The following is a 12,332-nucleotide window of genomic DNA, read 5'->3' as shown; positions in this document are numbered from 1 at the left end:
GGCTCCTTAGAGACTAACACATTTATTTGAGCATCAGTTTTCGTGGGCTATAACCCATTTCATCGGGCCCACAAAAACTTATGTTCAAAATAAATGTGTTAGTCTCTAAGGAGCCACAAGTACTCCTGTTCTTTTTGTGTATACAGACTAATACGGCTGCTACTCTGTAACCTGTCCTGATGCTAAGGAGATCTCTGGACCAAGGAGGCCTGATACCAGGGGGACACTTAACAGACTTGCCAGGCTGCAATGCTAACAGGAGGAAAAGCCCCTGAGAAACTGACACAAATGTTCCCATCTTTGGCCTATTCTATTATCTGATTTCTCTTTCCTATGACTCTAAGGAGAGTGACTTACCTAGAGAATATTATCCTGTGTGAGACCAGATGTGGTTTTATACCGTCTGTTTTTGTTTTTATAGGATTTTTCCTTACTTGTCCCAATAAACTTGGCTTTCCTTAGAATACTTGTGTCTCAGACCATTTTGGGGTATGTCACAGCAGACCATTCTCAGAAATCAGAAAGTCTGATTTCTGGCCAGAGACAGAAAGAAGTGAAAAGTATTTGTCAGACACTCAGCCAAAAGTCACATGGTAAAAGACAGCTACCTCCCAAACTCTGGCTGTAGTCAATAAGATACAAGAAAAGCCTGGTGACTAGTAGGAGACACAGTATAGGGCACCAAAGGTAGGAATCAGATACACTATTTCCTACAAGTACTTTGCTCAGTTTTAGTAGTAATTTAGAAGATAGTTTTTTATCAGGGAGTAAATATGTATGTTAAACACTAGTTCAGGTCAAGTACATATCAGTTACTACATAGTAAAAACATTATAGGAATGTTGTAATTATCCCCAAATCAAGTATTACTAAGCCAGAGTTAAGGTTCAGAGTTAAGGTTAAATATAAAAGAAATCCATACATGCTCAGTTATGGAATGCAGAGTTAAGGTATTCAAACAGCCTTCACTCTGCCCTGCTGTGATGCCGTGAAATAACCACACAGTTATGGTTAGTACGTAAGAGTGCTGTCCTTGATTAGTTGGAACTGATTTTTGAAGACATTCCACACACACACTTTTTTTTTTCTTTCATCACATCACTGTGGGGCTCATTTAAGGTTCTTTTAACGACTTACCTGTGCACTTACTTCCTTGTCATACTACATCTCTAAGCCACTATTTCCCTTCCTACCTTTTGTTTGATTTGTCTATGAAGAGTGTAAGCTTATATAGCGACTGTCTTTTGGTACATGTTTGTACAACATACAGTACAATGGGTTCCTTCTCGCAGATGGGGCCTGTAGGTATTACTGCATTGCAAATAAAAATCAAGTAGTCACTGGTAGAGAACTGTGCAATTTGATCAGTTAGGCCTTTTCCCCATTGTTATACAGTGGTAGTCTTACAATTTTGTTTACAAGTAGTAACATTGTTTCTTATTCTCTTCCTTGTCCTCAGAAGTATAATATTGTTGTTTCTAGGTATATACACAACTGTTACATAAGTTTTTTCAGTGACAAGCATACTGATTGCACTTGATAAATAAAATGATATGTAATAGAATGAGATTTTGGCTGTGTAACATTTCTACCTGTATCAAATATTGATTCTATTTGGTTGTTATTCCAGAGCTACACCAAATCAAGAGCTAAGTGGAAATTTTTACAAGCTAGTTGTGATTGTTACTAATAATTAATCTGAGTAATGTTGTTTGACTCAGTATTTCCAACAAGTCTGAGCAGAGAGGAAACATAAAATAAAAACAAGGCCATGTCCTCCAGCTCCAACATAAAGTGGCTGCTAATTCAAACCCAGCTCTCACTACTGTGGAACACAGAGCTTGCAATGATTGTGGGTAGGTATGTAAGAAATTAGGAGTGAGAGAAAAGAACTGCAATGTGAGGTAGGGTGCTAAGGGTGTGAGTTATGCGAGGAGAAAGAGTCTGGCCTGTGGGCATTCTGATTTGTGTGTATTGGGTGAAGTATTCAATTGCATATTGAACATAAGTTGTGCTGGTCTTCTTTTCTGCATCGAGTGCATGAGGAGATTTTCAACAGCATCTGCAAGGGAGATGGGAGCTCCTAATATTACAGAAAAGGAGATTAAAAATGCCTGAGGATGGAAGGGATATATGCAAGGTGGGAAAATGGTAGTTTTAGAAAGAGGTTAGGGAGCATATTGTGTCCCTTTGCATACCTTGCATACATTGTTAGGAGCAAACCTTGGCTCCTCAATCTGGCTGAATAAAAAGAAAGAAAGACAGAGAAAAGTTGTGCGTGCCATGGAACTACGTTGCTCAGTTGCAGTCTGTGCTGTATCATGGAGAAAAGTCAAAAGGAGTGGCAGGGACAAAACCAAAATCACTCGTAAAAATGCCACTTTCCCAAAACTTAATGAAGAGAAAACCAGAATGCCATGTTTGCTAACCTTCCCTCCCCAGCAGACACTTGACATTTCCCAGCTGAATGGTAGCTAATACAGGTTAAGAACAAGATTTTTTTTTTTGTTCCTTGGTATTGCACCTCGTGAATGCATTTGTCTCAGCACATAACCCATTTGCTCAAGATATGTATTTATACTTCTAAAAACTTATTTAAAGTTGTAAGGGCACTGTCACTGCTCCCTTTCCACTGACATGGAAGCAGTCCCTGTTGCTGCTACTGATTTATTGCACTACATCTTTGTAATTTGCTCATCAATTGCCATATTCCACAATTTTTTTAGCTCAAGAGGTACCTATACACATACACTAAGCATAAGGAGGAATACTCACTATGAGTAAAAGCAGTAAGCACTATACATTTGTATTACAACATGATGTAGTGTGGGCCAGAGCCTCCTTTGATATACAGAAGTGTAAGTGCATTAAAGTAAATGAAATTACTCTAGGTTTACACTAGGGTAACAGAGATCAGAATCTGTCTTCTTCCCAGTCTTGCTCAGATACAAATTATAATTGTTTGGGACAAAAACAACACTTCTAATAAGTGAATTGTACTGTTAACTTACATCCTGTTATTAAGTGTTCTCTTCTATTATCTTAACATGGACAATTTTCCAACTGTTCTGATAGGTACACTACTTCATTGTACCTACAGTACCAAATGTAATATATTCATTATGAAATCACTATTAATTATTATTCTACTTAACAGCTTTTTCCCTGCAGAATACTTCTTGTGAGGCATCCCATAAATAATAAAACAGGGATGTAAACATTACTCTTGAAAGGAACTTCACTCAGTGCCCTCAGGGAAACATCTCCTTATAGAACTTTTATCACAACAGTTCAAAAGAGCTTTTGAGTTGTTTGGAAAAGATCCTGATTTCATTCCATGAACTACCAACTATTAAAAGGCAAACAGAGTATCAAAATAAAAACTCTTGAGTGGAGATAACCCCAAACATCCACCAACACACCTCTGCATTTTGTGCGGTTCATACTCCAGATTTGATTTAATATGTCCATCTTCAATCCTGAACAAGGAATGAAGATGAAAATACTTGCAGCTGTGTTTTCTGGGTTAGTACCTGAGAATCATATTTTCCTTTTATAATGGTTAAAAACAACTAGGCAAGATTTTCAAAGGGTTCCATGTTATGTGTACAGATGTCTGCACAATGTTTTTATAATGGGATACAAATAAGCAAGTACATATTCGTTATTCTCAGAGTAGGCCAGCTCTGGAAGTTTGCCTTAGCAATGAAGCACAGTTGAAGGGAGGGAGACAGATATACACCACCTTTAGCAGACAGTGGGAAATTCATGGGAATCTACGTGTCCATTTAACCCTTGGTCTTCTTGCAAAATCAGGGAGCAAGGATACCAGTTACTGTCAAATGTAGGGCTAGTTTTTGTGTAGCCCTAGATTGAGGCCATCTCATCATTACACAGAGGCAACATAATAGCCATCAGATAAACAACAATTAAATTGGAGATGGCCCTTTCCCAAGCACTAAAATTCATTTAAAAAAAGAAAAATAATAAAGTGTTATCTTCAGAGTGTGGCGACATATTAAAACCGTGTGTGTGGCGCTATCATAGTCAAATTATGCTTGCACAGTTAATCTTCTTGAATAGCACAATGTGGTTGCAGCTTTTAAGGTAAGTGAACATTTAGATCTCATCACATCTCATGGCACCACAGGATTCCGAACTTCAAGTGGGAAAAAAAATGCATCCAGATCTCCAATATGTTGCTTAAACTGCTAAGAGGGGAAATACTTGAATTATTTTTCCTCTACTTAAACAAATCAAACAAAAACTTGTTTTCAAACTGATTAACATCCAGAAAGAAGGAACAGTAGGGGAATAAATGGAGGGCACATTTCAATAGCACCATCTCAATTAATGTACCTCTCTACTAAAAGGTTATAAAGAGGGAGAAAACCCACCATAATGGATAATAGCATTTCAGTGATTTACCAGGGACTCTCTTGACTAGTATTTATATTCATGAAAGAATACACAGCAAGCCAAATTTGATCCAGTTGAAGTCAAAGGGAAATCTCCCATTAACTTTGCTGGAATGATAGTTGGTCTCATCTGTGCTGATAAGCAAGAATGATCGTTTTATCGTAATACTGTGCTGAAAAATGTTTCATTCTACTTTTATGCATAGATTACATGATAATCTGCAGTTGTGCTTCTGCCATGATAACATTTAGAAACCAGTGTACTGTCTTCAAAATATATTATTCATATATACATAGTCAGCTGGTTGGGGAAAAAAACCCAAACATATGTACGATAAGACATGGTTATTTGCCACAGTACCAATGCTAACACCATGCCCAAAAAGGGACTTCATGTCTACCAGTACAGATTGTATCAAAGTAATCTACAATGGTCTAGCAATGTCACCTTTGTCTCTCAAACACGTAATACCATAGGTCCATGTTGCCTGAAGTCTTCAGGGCCGCCCAGAGGGGGGGGCAAGAGGGGCAATTTGCCCCAGGCCCCGAGCCCCACAGGGGCCCCCACGAGAGTTTTTCGGGGGCCCTGGAGCGGGGTCCCTCACTCGCTCCGGGGGGGGGGGGGGGAACACTTGCGGGGCCGGGCGCAGGAGCTTCTTTGCTCCCAGTCTTTGCCGGCGGGGGGTTCTTCCGCTCCGGGGCGGAAGGACCCCCCGCTGGCGAATTACCGGCGAAGACGGAGTGGGACCCGCCGCCGGAGTGCAGCTCGGTCTTCGGCGGTAATTTGGCGGCGGGGGGCCCTTCCGTTCCGGGACCCGCCGCCGAAGTGCCCCAAAGACCCACGGCGGGGGCCCCCCCGCCGCCGAATTACCACCGAAGACCGGGCTGCACTTCGGCGGCGGGTCCCGCTTCGGCGGTAATTCGGCGGCGGGGGGTCCCCGCCGTGGGTCTTCGGGGCACTTCGGCGGCGGGTCCCGGAACGGAAGGGCCCCCCACCGCCGAAGACCCCGGGCCCCCGGAATCCTCTGGGCGGCCCTGGAAGTCTTATTCTTAAAAGTGAAAATGCTTTCAATAAGCAAACAAATATGTAGAGAAATAGGTCTTTTTTGTGTGTTTATGCATATATTTTTGGTACACATGTAGGTATAAATACATACAGAATAACCTATAGATTAAATGGGGAGTGGTAGGGACCTCTTTGTTAAGGTGGCCTTCTTTGAAGACATTAAACTTCCTGCTGCAAGCTACAGAGATATTTGGCAAGGGAACAGTCCTAGGGTAACAAAGATGCCTTTTATATCTCCATGAAAATCCACTGAGATTGTCTCAGTTAAGGAAAAAAATAGCATGAGATTATGTAAGTAAAGACTGTATTGTAATATATACAAAGGTGGAGACCGAATTAAATTTGCATGTGAGACCTTAAATCCCGGAGCTCTCGATGCTGCAACTTAAACACTACATTAAAATATTGCTTTTTATGTTTTATATATGAAAACTTCATTAGTAATTGTTAAGGTTGAAAGCATGTATCAATGGAGCGTTAACACAAAGGATATGTATTACAGTTTCCTTAGAGTAGTTTTTACCCCAAAAAAGCTCAGGTGTGAAAGTCTAAAAATGACCAGTTAAAGAATTCAACCACTTCATTCATCCCATATATTTCTTTGTTAATTATCATTGTCCCCAGGCAATTGGCTTTACAAGTAGAGGGGTATAGAGTAGATTTTTAAAAAAAAAGTTAAATTCCCTAAAACCTTTCTAAAAATATGTATGTGGTAATGGACTATTGATTCATAGCTTCCTTAGCTGGATGTGCTCGTTCCAAAACTTATCTTGGTAAAACTCCTTTACCACACCATCATCTAATATATGCATTAACCATACACACCCAAAGAACTATTGAGAGAATAGAATTGTAACCATCTTAGGACTCATCATAAAGACACAGAAATAAAGATCCTGTCTTCTCAGAATCCTCAGACTCTCTCATATTATTGTATGCGATTGTCTTTAACATACCACTTCATTTTGTTCATTAAACCAATCCAAAATAGTTAACATTTTATCCAGTTTCTTAAACAAAGCTTATTTAAAACCCTAGTGACTTTCAATTAATAAACTATCCCTTTTAAAATAAAGTATTCTACAACAATTCTCCCAAATCTTGTATAAACACGGTTATAAACTATATCATTATTATAAAGTACACTAGTTTGAGAGGTTTGTAAAATGTAATCCTAGGCCTCTCCTGCAAAGGGACTGCCAACTGTGCAAAGTTATACGTTCACTAGTGACTAAATGACACCATAAATTTATTTAGCTAATTATCTGGAAACACATTTTTAATCCTGAAAGCAAAAGGACAGATGATCCCATATCCACTGAATCATTATCTACAAATTCAAAGTTACAAAGAGATAGGGGTGAATTTATGGAGGAGTCAAAATCTGAGATAAGACTGATTTAGGTATATTTAATGGCGGAAAGCATTCTCAAACAGGGCTTCTTGGTAGGGGGTTAGACTAGATGACCCTTGCAGTCCCTTCTAACCCTATGGTTCTACGATTGTATGATTAAACTAAATTATTATTATTAGAGCTGTTTATTACATAATGCTTTTTATGATATCACTGCTCCTCTCTCTCTCTCTCCCCCAGAGTTCAGTGATGATTAGAGCTGACTGGAAGATGACAATTTTGTTTTGCAGTATTTAAAGGTTTTGAACTTTGGTTTCATTTCACAGAATTGTGTCGAAACCTCCACTTTCATATTGAAACCTGAGCTTTTTGATTCAGGAAGCTACGTATCACTCCATAACCTGGTTCTTAAGGGACAGGCCTGGAATGTGGGAAACCTATGTTAAGTTCCTACTCTGATTCAGAGCACTTTTTGGTTCTTAGTCACTGCATCAGAACAGAGACACTGGACCCTGCATCTCTCAGATCACAGGCCAGTGCCCTAATCACCAGGCTATAGAACCTGAGTGACTCATGCCTGCTCTCCACCCTTCCTTATGAAAACTTGGTTGAAATTGATACAGCGCCATGAAAAAATTTGGTTTTGATGAAACAGCACAATTCAATGAAATTTTACTTACTCAGAAATGATCCAACCAGCTCTAATGGTGATATAGGTATAACATAAGTATTTGTTTAGGGGTTCATCTAACTGTATTGGTGTAATTTAAATCAGTTGAATTATACTACAATGGAATTATTCTTGTTTAATATCAGTGTGAAATCAGGCCCAGCTACCAGAAGACGAAAGCATCCTATGATGCATAAATCAGTCCCATGATGACAGAGTACGTGAACTTCCCCCGCCCCAGGACAAGCCTATGGTACAAGCATTATTATATTGGACAAAAATATAGTCCATCTAGTGTAGAGGTGGTTCCTACAAGTAGGCCGAACTGGATTTAAAAGGCCACAGTGTCAAGATGCAGTATAGCTGCTTAAAGCTATATTGAAAGAACACTTTGAACAGTCCGGTAATCCTATTACGTAGCACATGCACAGCAAGAGAATATTAATAATGAAGATGCTACAGATTAAGGTAGAGTAATAGTGACAGCATTTAAAGAAACAAAAAGCCTAAAAGAATGCTGCCAACTTTTGGACAGCCTAATGCTACAGGAACACATCACCGAGCTGAGCTGTACTTTGGTGCCCACTGAAATAAAAAAAGCATTCTTTCTACTAGTGTTCTTTGTGTGAAGTCTTCTTCTGAATTCATGGATGGGAGACAGAATTTTCTAATGCCCAAGAAGGAGTCTAAAATAGAAGATTTAGGAGAAATGCAGATAGGTTGGAAGGCATCATCTGCAGGAAAAACCTTTTATACATGTTAAAAAGAAAAAGACAATTTCCCATATTTCAGTAAAAATGAACAACAAATCAATCTACTTCATCCATCTGCCCCAGAATTTTGGCTATACTGATTTTTTTTTAAAAGTTAGTACAGCCCTGTGGATATTCTTATTGTTTGATTCAGTGGGAACTGCAATGAAAGCTCAATGTGAGACTCTGAAATGCAGCATTTCAAAATGACTACCACATGCAGAGCAGCTGTTGTAATATTTCTATTTCCTCTGCCATTAGTCTAGAAACAGTAGAACTCCTGCTGACAGTCTTATCAGAAATGTGGACAAGCTAAAGGAAAGATCAAGATCACCTTTGGTAAAAACAAGATGAACATCTCTGTACTTTAATGTAGATGTTCAGCACTGCTTTGTATAGCTTGATAGAAAATGACTCATATGAAATGCAGGTGAAGGTTTGGTCCTTGGATGATAACTTCTATTTTCTACCCTCTATAAAATTTGTGGTATAAACACAAGTGCACAAGTTTGTGTAAATATTCCTCCAGTGAGGGGAAGACTATCACAGGAGATGTAAAGGAGCCATGTTTAGAAATATAGGCTGGCTAGGAGGAGATTTGTTTATCTGCAAGACTACCACCAGGTCATATTAAAGATTTAGGAAAATTAACTGTATACTTATTTGATTTAACCTTTTTTTTTAAATGGAATAATCTGCATTAAGGGTAGATGTACATATGACTCCCATAACTATAAAATCTGAGAATATCAAAGATTACTAAGTGTATCTTTCTGTGAAGTAGAGATGTATTATTGCCCTATTTCACAACTGGAGGCTTGGGATTTTTAGTGGAACCTCAAGGAAATGGATGCCCAGCTCCCAGTGAAAGTCCCTACCTCATAGGCCCTTTTGAAAATTCCAACTAATGGGCTAGGAGATGAGAGTGACTTGCCCACAGTCACACAGGAAGTCTGTGGCACAGCCAGGAAGTGAACCCAGATATCCTGGGTCCCGATCCAGTGGTTTACCCAAGAGACCATTCTTAGGGCTAGTCTACACTTACCTGCCAGTTCGACGCGGAGAGTTCGACTTTTCGGAGTTCGAACTATCGCATCTAATATAGACGCGATAGTTTGAACTCCGGAAGCGCTCCGTTCGACTCCGGTACTCCACCATTGCAAACGGCGGTGGCGGAGTCGACCTTGGAGCCGCGGAGTTCGGTTCCGCGGCATCTGGACGGGTGAGTACTTCGAACTAGGGTATTTCGAATTCAGCTACGCTATTCATGTAGCTGAATTTGCGTACCCTAGTTCGACCCCCGTTCTTAGTGTAGACCAGGCCTTAGCTAATCAACGATGCAAAGTCTGTCACAAGTCCCGTAAATTTGGTGATCACCATTTGGTTCCTTAGGACCTAATTTGCTGTTTTATTGAACTTTGTATATAGTCATTTACAAGCCCAAGACCTGTGGGACAATATCATACAGCCCCCACAGATTTCTGCTCCAACTGCATGGATAACTTTGGGATACCAACTACCCCTTTTCCATGGTAATAACAGTTTGATTGTTTCCCCTCCCCCTTTTCTTCCTTTGCAGGCAAAAAGAATCCTGTTAATTCATTCACCAATGACACTACACCATAGCGGTCTCTGATACCAAGTGAGAAGTAGCTGCTCAGATACGCAATCATGCAAGGCAACAACTGATCCACATGAGTTTTTTAAACCTGCAGTTGTGAGAACAGAAAACTTCTGCTTATCTTTTTATCAGGTTTTCACTTCAGCTGGTGGTTTTAAGTTGGAAAAATTCAGCTAAAGTTTTTGGAGATGAAGTTATGGTCAGAATTGTTTCTTCTAAATCACTTATTCCAAACAGAAATGAGCTGAGATGCAGCATACCTATGCTTAGAAGGATTAGATGTTTATTGGTAAAGACTGGTAAACGTCAATTTCACCACACACACAAGCCAACAAAAAATAATTCCATTGAAATTAATTAAAATTTACAGATCAGTAGAGAAAAATGCTGCTTGAGAACTTAGTTTGATGTAAGGATATTTGTATATTTTCATCTGATGTTAATATTTTTTGTAACAATTATAGAACATTAACTTTCAAATTTCAGCATTTACAGTCATTAAATTATCTGCTCACCCCATAATTTCCAACAACTATGAAAATTTAAATAAAAATAAGTGTTTAAAATACTATCTACCAAAATTATAAAAATTAAATTCTGCCAAACCTAAATATAGCTGTCCTGCACAGTCTTCCATACGTTTACTTATCCTCATTCTCCAGGTAGTGACATGCCAACAGATGTTATGTTTTACCATAATTCCCAAAAACATTGCCTCTAAAACTTCTCTCTGCATGAAGTGTCACAATGCCATGCACTGTGAGGTCATCAGTGAAAGCTTCAAGCTGATGGACTCTAAGAACTACTTAGTTGTCAATTACTAAAGGCCAGGTTGAGAGCCCCTTCCCCACACTAGGGAGCAATTACTCACATGAGTAATCCAGTGATTGTGCAAGCAGTCCCATCACAGTCAATGTGAGTAATCTCACAATCTGGCCCTTCGTCTACCATTCAGTGACTATGCAAATGATGATCCTGGTCTGAATAGACCAAAGAAACTCTCTTATCCTGATACCTCAGGCTACAACAAGCAAATCATACACCACCAAGAGTATCCCAGTATCCCCTTTATTATTTTCTCTGACTCAATCACTGGTTTTTAAACTGTATGCACTGCAAGGCAAATATATATGCCTTGCAATGCAATGCATACAGTTTATATATAATTGCATGTCTTGGAATCACAGTGAGAAACACTACTGTTACTAGTTGACATGTATAACTTCCCGTGCTCATATCCTGTGGACTCAAAGTTCCCTGAATATATATGTCCCAATTCTTATTGTTAAGAATAAGATTTCTTTCAGAATGGCAGAGACATCCTATATGCTAGATTAGTAGCCACTGTACATCTTTTGATTATGCAGGAATACTGAACTCAGAACATGCATGTCAGCCTAATTCTTTTATGTTTCAATTCTGTTCATAAAGAAATGGGTACTTTTTTCTGCACAGAGTTTAAAAGTTACAGTTTTGTTGTATGAAAGAGAAGCTATAGGTTTTATTCCTGACCCAAATGGCAGCTCAGTGTGCAGAACAGAATATGCACTAATATAGTATGTCAGTGCCTCTAAGTACTGTGAGCAGATTTGAAGATCTCAGAAGGGCAACATCCTATTCACAAGTTGATAAGAAGCAAAACCAGTGTTCAGGTGATGAGGGAAGCAGGCTAAGTCATACACCAACCACGGGACATAAAAAACAGAAGCCTGAAAGCTATTAGTGCTAGTTCTTAAAGATATGCTCATATCATCTATGGGAGAGGGAGGGAAAAAACATGCAATACTTAGGCATACAAACCTTATCACCACACACTTTTTTTTGTTTTTTGATTATCAGAAACATTGGATTTTTATGAAGGGAAGAGAGATTTCCTATTTATGTAAGTATTTATACATGGTATGTATGAGTTTTATTATAAGTGACTTTTTGTCCTGGAGTTAGTTCTTAAGACAGAGCCCTATTCCTTTCCCCTAAGAACCCTGGAAAGAAATATTTGCATGCATTGTTTGAGACACCATCTATGGCGTTCATTTGTAATCACGCTAATGTGTCAAAAAAAAAGTTTCAATCATTGGCTGAAAAATCAGTGGGACTGCTGTGCTCATGTGGAACCCTACTGAAGCCAGAGGGATTTCACAAAGGGAGCAACACAACACACTGGGGTCTAAGGTATTACCCAACATGAGCAAGGCATCTGCCCCTCTTAAAAATAGGGAAGAAAAGGAGTTAACAATATTCACAGTTTGCAAAATAGGTCATACAAGTACCATTTATGTTGCCTAATCTGTGAGAAAGTTCCAAAATTGTATCTATGGTATAATTATTTCACTGTAAATACCTATACATTACAGACTATTTTCAATCAATAAAAGCCTTTACTACAAACACGTACAGTGTCTGTCTTTTAAAAGGAAGGTTGTTCTTGGTCATTGCATTTAAGGGCTACCA

General features: G+C 39.0%; 1 long non-coding RNA gene across 1 annotated transcript in view; it reads left to right on the top strand.

Annotated features, from left to right (window-relative positions):
• Positions 1 to 12,104, top strand: part of LOC123373089 — a 59,272-nt gene extending 47,168 nt beyond the window's left edge. Inside the window, exon 3 of the long non-coding RNA XR_006580558.1 lies at positions 9,840 to 12,104. This is a non-coding gene — a long non-coding RNA (uncharacterized LOC123373089). The remainder of the gene's footprint in view (positions 1 to 9,839) is intronic.
• Positions 12,105 to 12,332: the final 228 nt, after the last annotated feature.

This window comes from Mauremys mutica, chromosome 6 (assembly GCF_020497125.1).
Source record: "Mauremys mutica isolate MM-2020 ecotype Southern chromosome 6, ASM2049712v1, whole genome shotgun sequence".
Lineage (NCBI taxonomy): Eukaryota > Metazoa > Chordata > Testudines > Geoemydidae > Mauremys > Mauremys mutica.
This window is presented reverse-complemented; position numbering and strand designations above follow the sequence as displayed.